Source organism: Cupressus sempervirens, chromosome 11 (assembly GCF_028749045.1).
Source record: "Cupressus sempervirens isolate cs-2001-9-10 chromosome 11, ASM2874904v1, whole genome shotgun sequence".
NCBI lineage: Eukaryota > Viridiplantae > Streptophyta > Pinopsida > Cupressales > Cupressaceae > Cupressus > Cupressus sempervirens.
Window position 1 is genome coordinate 398189490 of NC_143128.1, and position 13869 is coordinate 398203358.

Below are 13869 nucleotides of genomic sequence, written 5' to 3' on the forward strand. Positions count from 1 at the left end.
AGGTCAAAAATTTTGACCAATAAAGGTAGAAATTTTGACCAATGAAGGTCAAAAATTTTGACCAATGAAGGTAGAAATTTTGACCAATGAAGGTAGAAATTTCTACCAACAGGTAGGTGTAAAATGTTTTTTAGGCATTCTATAAAATAGTCACATGCCTTGCATATGATATGACATTTTGCATGCATCCTGCACTCTCTCATCCGGCTGATGATGGATTACAGAGAGTGATCTGAAACCATGATGCTAAAAAACACACATAATCAAATCCAAAATGAACTTGCATTACAAATGGATTGTGGAAATCTGATATTGTTAATTTTGCATGCATGTCTACTAGGAAAAATATATGTTTAAGTTGTGATTGTCCTGGTAGACATGCATGCAATTTTACCAATATCAGATTTCCACAATCCATTTGTAGTGCAAGTTCATTTTGGATTTGATTGTGTGTTTTTTAGCATCATGGTTTCAGATCACTCTACGTAATCCATCATTATCCAGATGAGAGAGAGTGCAGGATGCATGCAAAATGTCATATCATACGCAAGGCATGTGAACTATTTTATAGAATTCCTAAAAAACATTGACAGTAACTAATATGAAAATATATAATTAGTTATATGATTGAGACAAATCATGTACCAGTGAGTTAGTCAAAATTTTGACCAATGGGTTGGTCAAATTTGGTCAAAAATTAGGTCAAAAATTTGATCAATGAAGGTCAAAAAATGAACCCAAATGCACTAGTGCAAGTATGCTCACCAAGTTGACTCTTTGAGTTTAGTCATCAAGTCACCCCACCAAAGTGCCTCATCAAGGTCAGTCTTTAGGTCTGCTCATCAAGCTTGCTCACCAAGTCAGCTTGCCATGTCATGTCTCTAAGTGGCCTTGCTAAGTTGGCTCGCTAGCTTGCCCCACCAAGTTGCCACTTTAAGCCCACTCACCATGTTAGATCACCAGGCCGACTCCCCAAGTCAGCTCGCCAAGATAACAATTGAAGTACGCTCACCAAGTCAACTCTCTAAGTTTTCTCACCAAGTCTGCCCCCTAGGCCAACTCTCCAAGTCAGCTCACCAAGTCACCCCCACCCAGTCACCTCAATGAGTTGACTCATTAAGTCAGCTCACGAAGTCAACTCACCCAGTGATTATACCACCTTGCCCCAGCAAGTGGGCTCACTCAGTGTGCTTACGAAGTTGCCCCATAGAGTTGCTTCTCTAAGCTCGCTCACCATGTAAACTCACTTGGTCGGCACACCAAGTTGACACTTTAAGTTTTCTCATCAAGTCACCCAACCAAAGTGCCTCATCAAGGTCAGTCTTTAAGTACACTTAGTAGGTCAGCTCACCAAGTCACTTCGTGAAGTCGCCTCACCAAGTGGCCTTAATAAGTTAGCTCACCAACTTGCACCAGCAAGTCACCACTTTAAGTCGACTCACCATATCAGCTTGCCAGGCCAACTCCCATAGTTAGCTCGCCAAGCTGACAATTCAAGTATGCTCACCAAGTCAACTCTTTAAGTTCACTCACAAAGTTTGCCCCTTAGGTCAACTCTCCAGGTTAGCCCACCAAGTCACCCCCGTCGAGTCATCTCAATGAGTTGACTCTTTAAGTCAGCTCACCAAGTCTACTGTTCAAGTACGCACGCCAGGTCAGCTTTCCAAGCCCACCAAGTCATGTCACCAAGTCAATTGTTTGAGTACACTCACAAAGTTGACTCTTTAAGGTCAGCTCGCCAAGCTAGCCCACCAATTCATGTCACCAAGTTGCCTCACCAAGTCAGCTCGCCCACATGTCCCACCAAGTCCCCAAGTCTCCTTGCCAAGCCGACAATTCAAGTGCACTCATCAAGTTGACTCTTTAAGTTCTCTCACCAAGCCCATCCCCTAGGTCAACTCTCCGGGTTAGCTCACCAAGTCACTCCCACCCAGTCACCTCAATGAGTTGACTCTTTCAGTCAGCTCACCAAGTCTACTGTTCAAGTACACACACCAAGTTGGCTCACCAAGCCAGCCCACCAAGTCATGTCACCAAGTTGATTGTTCAAGTACGCTCACAAAGTTGACTCTTTAAGTTCGCTCATCAAGTCACCCCACCAAAGCACCTCATCAAGGTCAATCTTTAAGTCTGCTCACCAAGTCAGCTCACCAAGTCGCCACACCAAGTTGACTCACCTCTTGCCTCACCAAGTGGACTCGCTAAGTCGGCTCACCAACTTGCCCCACCAAGTCGACTATTCAAGTATGCTCGCCAAGTTGACTCTTTGAGTTTGGTCATCAAGTCACCCCACCAAAGTGCCTCATCAAGGTCAGTCTTTAGGTCCACTCATCAAGCTTGCTCACCAAGTTAGCTCGCCATGTCACGTCTCTAAGTGGCCTCGCTAAGTCGGCTCGCCAACTTGCCCCACCAAGTTGCCACTTTAAGCCCACTCACCATGTTAGATCGCCAGGCCGACTCCCCAAGTCAGCTTGTCAAGTTGACAATTGAAGTACGCTCACAAAGTCTATTTCGAATTCATTATCTACAGCTTAAAATAGGAATACATCTACTAAACAAAATAAAAATCACTCAACAAATTTGAATGTGGTAGAAGAGTGATCAACAACATAGTGAATTGAGTCTATAGGTTTGTGGCATTAACGACACTTGCTGGTTTGAGAAGAGATTCAAAAGGAGGCCTGGTTGAGAATGCATTTCAATAGCAAGCAAGAGCAAAGACATGATGCATGCATCACTCTGATGAAAAGACTGGCAACAAATAACATGCAAACAAATGCTTATTTTATAAACTTCAATGAAATCTATTTTCTCCTGATTAGATCAAAAGACTGCAAGACATCACTCAAGGCATTCGCATCATGATCTTAGCCAAATTACAGGAAGTCATTGTAATCAAATTACTTTCTTTCAATATAATGGGAGGAATCTCCTTTTATAGCAATTCACCAAAAACAAAAAACTCAAAACATGTAGAAAACAAAAAGTAGAGAATGCTATTTAAAGAACTTTTTCAGTGTGCTGAAGAAAGCTGGTAGGCAATACAGTACAGAACTAGATTAAACATATACCCACCATTTTAATCTCAAACAAGACATCCACTGAATTGTTATCCTATTTTAAAACAAAATCAAGATTCATGAAACTACCAATTTAAAAGGTTCATAGTGCATTCTATCCATTAAGCAAAGTGCATCTTGGTGGCCTGATTCTGTTTAATGGCTACTTCAACAATTTTTACATAAAATTCCTTAACTAAATTTTGATCAATATTTTGACCTTCCAAATCCCAAAAGAACTTTTGAATGCAAGCATCTCCATTAGCCTGATTCAAATAACCATGGAACATATCAAAAGCTATAGTCCCAAAATATAGTCCAATATCCAAATAAGAGATATTTGGGTGTGGAATAGAGGTTGCATTTTCCTTATGCTCATAGATGTCATTGAAAAATAACCAATGCACTAATTCAAGTAAACTGAAAGGGGATACAAATGGACTTAACACAAAAAGCACATAAAATGAAGGTAAAGGAGATATTTCATAAGAATTTCCTTTCATTCTTTTAGAAATTTTGATTTTAAATACTGCAAATGACTGCATAATGAGAGGTTTGGAAGATGCTATAATGGCTTTACAATATGACTCCCACTGATTTAAGGTGTGACCTTGATTGATTTTACACTAGGAAGACACAAACTCCATCAAGGTCATCAATAAGTTGAGTATGCCATTATCAAATACATGAAGCTTATCCTTGCATAGACCCAAAAATATCTTCCACTTTGGTTGATCAGTTTTTGTCTGCCATTGATCACAATGCAAGTCCTCATGCTCTATATCACAATTCTCTAAGGCTTTGGTATTCTTTGAAACTAAATAGGACATCCGTTTATGCATAAACATGTTTATTACAGGATGACCTAGAACTGTGGGAATGATTTCTTCAATAGACATCATATCCAAACTAGCATCAAGTCTATCTGTACAATAATCACTCCAGAATCCCTCTATAGCATGAATCAAAATATGCCTTAAGAGAGAAAATCAAGTTTCTAGTTGCTCTTTTGAGTCTGCCTCTTCGCTCAATGATGATTCTATTTGTAAAATCCAATGCAAAATCAACTGTAGCATGTTAATGTAATCAAAAGAAACTTGACATAATTTTGCCTCCAGAATGGCTTTCATGTACACACAGCTCAAAAGCTTTGATTGATAAAAATTTTCACTTAACATAAACAAAATAGAGAATGCTATGGATTGGATAAAATAAACAAAAGCTACAGTAGCCGAATCATTAGAACATCCACCACCCATGGATAAAATAAAAGTACAGACAGTGACTGCTTCTTTGTAGTTTTATGTCTCATTTGATAAAATTTGAACCCATCATCCAAACAAGAGTCTTGCTTATCAACATGATGTACTTGGAGATTACCATTATCTCTACTTGTTTGATAAAAATATCTGGCAAGCTTCAGACCCAATAAGAAATAATCATCCTAGGCCTCAGCAATTCTACCAAAAAGATCTCTGTGTGCACACAACAAAGCCAAGAAGACAGAAAAGTTCTTTCCAAACACTTTATGGCATAATGTAACAAGGGAACGAAATTTTTCCACTATTTCCTTTGGCATTGCAGATACTATGGAGGATGCAAATGCAGTTGCTGCACCAGATTTCCTCTCACAATCTATATTCTCTACAAGTGACAGCACTTGGGAAAGAGATCGTTGAACAGTAGGATTGCCTTTTCCCAAAAAGTGAGTATCTATTGATTCCAAATTGGATCTCACTTGCTCTTTGGATAATATGCCTTGGGAAAAATGAAGCAAACTTCTCAATGGACTCCATTCACAAAGAAAATCTTCTGAATCATGATCAAATTGGTATACTTGATTGATTTTTGGAAGCAAAGTAGTCACAATTGTGAAAGATAATGACCTTGAATTAACCTGTGAGAGGAAATATCCACTTGTCAACATAAGGATCTGACTTCAAACTCAGAATGAACTATATGAGGAAGAACAGATACACACTTGAGCCTGCAAAAGAAAGTTCATCACACTGGCTACATAGAATGAAATCATTGTCCGGTGGGCAAGCTTCTGACTTTTGGAACTTGACTCGACAACTCGAAGGCACTTTTGCAAGACACAGATCACAAGAGGGCTAAAATGTGGAGGTGAAAGATCTGCATAATTTTTAATAAGTTATTAATCAAAAATAAAAGAGTAAATGAACAGACAAGAAACTTTATTATACAGGCCCAACTAATAATTTTCACTTTTCAGAATGAAATTGTGGTTGGTGTCAGACATCTTTTTTCCATAATTCATTATGCATCAGCAACTACTCATCAAAGGCTAAGAAAACCAGGTAGTGGTTGGAACTAGGCTATTATTTTCTTCAAGTCAAAGGGATGAAATCATTTGAAAGAAAAAAATTATTTTTTTAATAAAAATATAATTAGTGCTACAGTTAAACCCAAGACAAACAAGTCATTCTATGATTCTAGATATTTTCTAATAAAAGAAACAAAAAAACATGAAATGGGAGGTATGGGGCATAAAACAATCAAAAGATGCTTCTCATAACAAGAGAAAACAAGAGAAATTCACCCTGATGAAAAAAAGATTACTTATTCTTCAACTCTAGTAACTCAGAAGAGTAAGAACCTTCAGTATTGGAAATTGAAATGAGCAATATTATTAGTCATTTCACACAGGCTAATGACATAGAACATGAATTTCAAGACACCAAAACATTTGATGATGAAAAAAACAGTTCATAAATAAAGAATAAGGCAATGATGGAACTTGTAAGCACTCTTAAAAATAAAATACAACTGAAAGTAAAGTGTACCAGAGAGATGCATATTCTGGATTCGATTGTGTGCCACATTTTTGCATCAACATTTCAAATCACACTCAGTGATCCATCATCAGGATGAGAAGAGCAATAGGAGATAAAACAAAATTGAATCCAGAATATGCATCTCTCTACTATGACTAATTGTGGAAATCTGTTCTTGTTAATAAAGTGTACTATTTGAACAGGAGTCTATAAAATTTGCAAATGGTTAACCTATATGATGGTTAATGGCCCTTGAGATCATATGTGACTAAAATAAGCTCCTTATCCAAAAAACAGAAAATAGAATTCAATTTTGAAAATGGAAAAACAGACAGTTATAGCATCACAGGGATTTCCAAATTGCTAATTGCAGCAGGTGGTGGTTACAAATGTATCTTGGATATTAGAGAACTATTATGAAAGTTATAGATCTTTCACGGTGACTGTGGAGCTAGAAGCATAGTTCCATTGTGTTTTAGTCATTCTTCTTTGAGTAGTGGGCAGGGGTTGATGGCCTAATTGTAGTTGGCGGCATTAGAGAGGAAACATTACAATTTCATCAAGCTACATGCAGACAATAACTGTGGCCCTTCCAAAATGAAGAACCAGAACTTTGTTCAATGTATCCCTAATGTGCTTGTCAACTTCCTATTTCCTCGTGAGAGTTTGTAGTAAGTAGCTCATCTCTTTAGAAAAAGGAATTCAACTTCACCCTTTTTCTACAAACAAACACTGGCTATTACCACAATGCAAGCAATAAGGGACACCTCAAGCTGCTATATAACATGCAAAGTAGAGAATGGATTTAATAATAAACATCTATCCTAGAGATATTTAGAATAAGGTCATAGGAGGAATGTAAAGTAGCTCATTATGCCAGATCAAGCCCAACATTTAGTAGCATAACTTTTGAAAGATATAGATGTCACTTTTTTGGGAATCAACTACACATTTATTGAATGAAATCAATCTATATGATGCATCTTTTCACATGGAATGATTCACAAGAGACCATCTCTTGTGAGGTTGAATGTTAAACAATGGAACTCCCTCATGATCATTCCTACTAATGTTGGCGCCCAATTTGTTTACAGATATGAATGCTCACCACAATATGACAATGACAATGCTATTTGGTGGGTAGTTCGTCCATGGCCATTAATACCTTCTTATAACTGTAGACACCTAAAAAACCTTTAGAAAATAAAGTATTTTTATTTTCTAAAAAAGTCCTGATGACATCATCATTTATTAATTAATTATTAATTAATTTTTATGCCATTAAATCCCTTTATCTTAATTAAAAATATTTAATTAAGGAATCCCTCCCAAAAATGTTTAAATCTTATTTAAACATTATTTCCTTATTTATTAATTATTTAATTAATAAATTGACCAAAAATCCCAAAATAAATAATTTATTTTTTTTTTTCCCAAAAGTTGACCAATTTCCTTAAGACCAATAACCTCTTCCAAAATCTTCTAATCCTTCTTTAATTTCGATTAAAGGCTAATCTCATCATTTCCTACCCCTAATCCCAACTCAAAATATTTAATCAAGATTAAATATTAATCCTCATGTTTATTAAAAATATTTTAATAAATATCTCCTCAACCCAAACCCTTGAAATAAATAAAACTTTATTTATTTCATAAAATCTTATCCTAGGAAGTTCTAGACTCTTCTAGAAAGTCTTCATCCTCATCCAAAGCCTAGACTCTTCTAGAAGATGTCTTTAACCCTAATCCTAATCCCCTCCTAACCTTGTCACATTCCCTAAACATGGGTTAAGACTTGCTAACTCAAGCCAAAGTTAACAAATATCTCCTCCTTCACCCACCCTCATTAATTGCAATCCACTTGCCATCCACTTGCCTAGTCCTAAGCCATCTCTAACCCTTCTTCTAATCATTTTTACAACCCTAAGCAAGCTTAAAACCTCCCTAAGCCCTCAAATTCGAATTTCATGGTATCTCTCACAAATATCTTCAACCACAAAACTTTATAAATCCCACAAAGTCATAAATGTTCTTACAAAGCACTTATGAAGGGTCTTTATGAAGATTTTATCCCTTGAGCCTCCTTTGTTGACTCATCCTTCCCCTTTCCTCCATCCTCTCACCATGTGACATGTGTCACTCCTTGATTGGTTGTAAGGAAGCACAATCCATGTGCTCTCCTCTCATGCAATCTAAGCCCTCCATGAGCTTTTTCCCATCCTTGAATCTTAGCCCTCAATCCCTCAAGCCTCTTGCCTATAAATTGGATCCTTCCCCTTTGCAAAATAACACAATCCATGAAGTAAAGTCATAATGCCATTTTGAGAAACCATTTTACATCAAAACCATACACTCACACCCAAATTCCAACTCCATTTGAAGCCCTTTTTGAAGCATAAAGCTTGAGCATACATCCTATCTATTTAGACAAAGCTACTCAACAAGAGAGCTTCTCATTGAGAGAGCCCATTAAAGGCTCATATTCTCAATTGAGAGCTCATCTTAGTCTATCTTGAAGTTTATTAATTTTGTTTAGTTTGTAGAAGCTTTATTTAAATTTGGTTTCTATTCGCATACTAACATTGCTCATATACAATAACCATTTATTAAATCCCAACATTCTAACCTCATTAAGCTTATTTTGAACCTGTGGAATTTGAAAAATAAGAATAGTATGTTATCCTACAGAAATCCCTTGCATACCACAGTAATCTTCTCTTTCTATGTGTGCATACAATGCTCATGCAATATAGAAAAACAATCTTTTTAAAAGAAAGGCAGATCTCGATACTAACCTCCACAAGCCAAGCCTTGCTTGCTCTGTCTTTCTCCTTTTCAAGAGTGTGGAGCTCAATTTCTAATTGAATTTGTTTCCTTTCAAGTGCATCAATTTCTTCAGGTTGACTATCTAATTGCACTCTTACATTTGCACATGCCTCATCAATCAGATCAATTGCTTTGTTAGGAAGATTTCAGTCTGTTCATAGTCCAAACAAGAAAACAATAATTAATCAATTTCACAAAGCCCACAAAATGTCTGCATTCTACTCAATGAAAATTAGAGTCTCAAGCTTCAACAAACTTCTTATACTTTAAAATCAAGTAATTAATTATACACAATCACTTGATTAAAATCAAAATTCTGTCCATTTATGATAAAATCTCATATCTAAAGAGCTGCCACACAATGTCATCTTTTTCTATCACCACTTAAATCATATGAATATCTATTTGAAGAACTTACCAGTTATATAATGACTTGATAACTGGGCAGCAACCACTAATGCTCTGTCCATGATCCTCACACCATGGTGACCCTCGTATTTTTCTTTCAGACAATGCAAAATGTTGATTGTGTTGGCCACACTTGGTTCAGCCACGTACACCTGCCAAAGACACTTGTTGAGATAATCTACTCACAAGGTGATCTGTGATCCTATAGTGATACAAACCTGAAAATAAAATGCACCAATAAAATTAATCAAGGGCCAACTTTCTAAAATTGGCGCTCGAATGCAGCATCTTTCCCTACGTATTTTTGATACTTGTCCAGTGTAGTTGCTCCCACACACCTCAGATGGCTGCGAGAAAGCATTGGTTTCAATAAATTAGTAGCATCCATTGAACCCTCAGCACGTCCTGGGACAAACCCCCTTTGTCAAATTGAAGACAACTAATTATAATGATACATATTTAGATTTAATCAAATGGAGAAAGAAAACAATAAAAAAAAAACACTCACCAGCACCGAGAACCAAATGTATTTCATCAATAAAAAGAATGACTCTTCCTTGGGATTCATCCACCTCCTTCAAAACAGATTTAAGTCTTTCTTCAAAGTCACCCCTTTACATTGTTCCAGCAACTAGGGCTCCCATATCTAATTCTATCAATGTAAATTCCAGCAAATTACTGCAACATTCCAAAGAAATTTTATGAATGTCAAAGTGAAAATTCATGAAGTCCCAAACCAACTACAAAAACTGCAATTTAATGCCAGTCCCTATCCTAATACTACTTAAATATTCCCAAGCATCAACATTTTATTATATGTTAGCTTACAAAGGCAAAACTAGTTTACAAGGACACATGCCAATCTTTAACCAGAATGCACAAGGAATCATGTTGACTAGATATCTAGAGCTTAGAATAGCTTGTGCAAGTTGCTCCAATGTTATTAATTTCAGCTTGTAGTAATATATAAGGGGGCATAGTGTTGCATCATTTGAACTGGCAATTGCTAATTTAGAAAGAGGTGTGCCATGTAGAATAGTGTAACGTATATATTGCCACCAAAGGAAAATTCGAATGTAAAGTTTGAACAATAATATAACTGACATAAAATAAATTATGAAATCCTTCTGCAAGTACTAATGTATGCTTACTACTATCTATCCTACAGGAAGCTCTGGGGTATATAAAATAAAAATAAAAAGACCGGCATAAACGTCAAATGTTCCTCTCTTATTAAGCTTTTTCTTTACTTCAGAATTGCTAAAAATAAGAACCTGTTTAGCAGAAAACAACTTTCCTTGGCACATCTCCTCTAACAATCCTTTGAGCCAGTCCCTCCACCATAGTAGTCTTTCCAACACCAGCCTCTCCAATTAGCACTGGATTTTTCTTCGTCCTCTGACACAAAATTTTGATGATTCTCTTGGTCTCTTCATCTCTGCCAATAACTAGGTCAAGCTTCCCAACTAGTTCCACCAGGTCGCACCCATAGATCTTCAGAGCTTGGAAGTTTGTATGACCAAAGGTAGTCTCCAACTTCTTTTGTTCTACCCTCGGCTTCTCAATTTCAGATTTAAGACCCAAAGCACTCATGCCTGCTTCTTCAAAGTTGTCCACAATCTGTGAATCCTCCAATAATCCTAGAATAAGATGATCTACAACCAAATGAGAATCTCCTTTCTTCTTTTGTCTCAATTGTGCATGCCTGATGCATTTGATTAAAGCAGTGCTGGGGGGATTTTCTTGTGGAGCAGAGTTATGAGAATCAGGATATACATGATGCTGAGACTTACATGATGTGAGTCCATTCCCTTACATGATTGAAGGTGCTTATATTCCTAATCAGCCAAAATATGTGGGACTAATGATTTTTAAAGGTTGTCTGCTTTAAATGTTCCCCATAGACAAAGGAATATGCCTATTTAAGAAGTATCAATTCATGGGCAAAATTAGTGAAGATTTAACAACATCTCATCTTAAAGGGCATAGTCCAAGAAGGTTAACAGGTTGATGACCACTGGTTTATTTGTATACAAACAAAATGACTAATTCTTCTATCATATAATATCTTAGTAAGTAAAGATTTTGAGTAGTGATCGTAGAGGTCTTATACCTTTGGTGGTTGGCTTCTTGAATGTGGGTTTCACTTAGAGAAACTAAATCACAGCACATGCATTCATGACATACTAAAGAATCCTCCTAGTTTCAGAAAATATTGTCCCAAACTCTTGTTTTGTCACTCCCTTCCAATACCCACTCAATACTCCCCACACCCATTTTTATGCCGTAAAGAAATTTAAGGATGGCTTCTTGAACATGTAAATGATCTTTTGAGCTAGCATTATAACTAAAATATCATCAACATGGTTAGCTTTGTAAGATGTTTATCATACATCAGCATGATGTGCGCGAATTCGATGACATAACAACACAAACAATCTTTGTGGAGTCTTTTGTCTATTGTTGTTCAAGGAGACAATCAATTCAATGGAGTGAATAGTTCTTGTAGTGGTTTGTTGAGGGTTTTTTAATTAATAGAAATCAACACTTATCTACCTTCCCAATTTTTAGAACAAAGATCTTTTAGCTGACGGGTTTCAACAAGTTAATTTTTGGGGGAAAAAGTAAAATTATTTTCTCAAATAACATCAAAATGATCGCAGACAACTGAATAAAATGAGCTTGCATTGAAATTCTGGTTGCCGTCTGCATGGAAGAAACATTGGAATGAGAAAAACTAGGACACTTTAGAGTTCAAGGCCCAAATATGTATTGATAAGATTTAGCAGATGGTGATTTGTACGAAGAAACTATTAAGTGTCAAGATTAATTTCACCTCTGCCTAACAAACTGAGCCATGTTTGTGCGCACTTCTATATAGAATTCAAAGTTTAAAAAAAATCTCTTTGCTCATTTGACATGTTTCTAATTGCATAACTAAAAGGAAATTAAAATAAAATAGTTACAAAATCCAAAACCGACTGTTGTGGGGGATACAAATTTGACTAGCTAGCAGAGTACAGAGCATCATAAGCATGAGCTATATAGCATGAATCTATTTTTTTCAATGTGTAACATTTTCCAAACTCAACTTCTAACAAATAAGTAAGGATCATTGAACTTGGTAAATAAGAGGTAGAATTGAGCTACAAATAATACATTGTGAGCTTCCAAATTATCTGCTACAACAACAGACCAGTTTTTGTGTTCTTGAAATTATCATGAAGATCATTACTAAGTGCTTTGTTTAAATTAAGGAGGCCCGAGCTTAGTCTTTTTTAGGTAAATTAATTTGAAGAACTAATTATTCTGTCCATCTCTTGACCATAGATGGAATGTTTGTGTTGAAAAGAATAACTTCAATACAGTATTATAAATATAGCAAGTGATGTATAATAGTTAAGATTAAAATCATTATATTTCTTATTATTTCTCTCACATCTATGAAATAGTATTATTCACAAAGAACTATTAAACCTCTTGTGAGTGGATCACAATGACTTTTATGCATCCAAGATTGCATATGAGAAAAGATACAGAGTTTTAGAGTTACCTCTCAGCTTCTGGTGCAAAGCCAATAACATAGTATGTAACTGAAACCCAAATCAATGCTTCTAGCTAGAAAAGATAGTGGGATCTTCACTATCCATGCTAGTAATGCATAAGCCCAAGTTGGATAGAATAGGAGGTCTCTTTGCTTGTAGAAAATTGGAAGGCGGCCAACTGTCATTGACATTTCTAGAAATCCATTAAACATCATATGGACTAGACTGAAGAACATAGCTCCCATATATAGATTTCCATCTATAATGTTCTGCTGGTGCATTTTTGTGCGCAAAAATAGCATCATTGTGATTGCCCCAATAACTACAATATACATTATATATTTGTTAGGATTCATTCTTCTTTCTCTAATAAGATAAATAAAAGGAATGCTTGAGCTCCCCAAATTTCGGATCCAAGTGACTCACCTGTCCTTCTTTAAATATGTAGACAAAAGAGTTTCTCTTCATAAGCAGTACTTCTCGAGAGAAGCAAGCTTTGAGCATGTTCATTCTACTAACACCATATCTGGTAGATGTAAGAGCTGCAATATGGTTCATTGTTTTGTCATATGAATGTGATAACTCTTCGGCGAGACACTTGCCTACATGTAAGTCTCAACATCAGGTACCAACACATGAGGTATCTTATAGCATAATACTAAATTTAAATTTTTTGGACAAAACCCCAATCTACCTACGATATCCAATGATTCAGGAATTCTAAATTATTACATCATAATGAATTTAACTCTATATAAAATGCATCGACTGCCAAAAAATAAATATCAATACTATTTTAACAAATCGAGCCCCAGTTAGCCCATAGCTCACATCATGCAATGTAGCTCTTTCCCAACAAATGTAAACCCTACCCTGATGCTATTTTCTCTAGAACTGAATGATAACAGAAAAAAAGTGAAATAAATTCAAGATCAATGCACCCATCAGAGCAGATCTCTGGTCAAATAGATCTGGTTCCTCAACTCCCGCGCGTGTTGAAGCTGAATAGAATCAATGAAATGGGCGGCATTTGCCCTTTTTACATATTAAGCTCGTGTTGGTCAAAATTTTGACCAACACGGGCATAGATATAAAAAAAGCCATATTTTCCCTTTCCATACTGACCAATTTAATAAATGGTCAAAAAATGACCTCAAATGTACTAGTGCCGGTAAAATGATATTGCATCTGATAGAAGGAAGATGTATATGATTAAAATCTAGTCTAATTCAA

The 13869-nt window shown here is 36.1% G+C and overlaps 1 pseudogene; it reads right to left on the reverse strand.

The window, feature by feature from the left end:
* Positions 1-4503: 4503 nt before the first annotated feature.
* LOC149529837 (chaperone protein ClpB1-like) lies at positions 4504-13194 on the reverse strand (annotated as a pseudogene).
* Between the last annotated feature and the right edge of the window lie 675 nt (positions 13195-13869).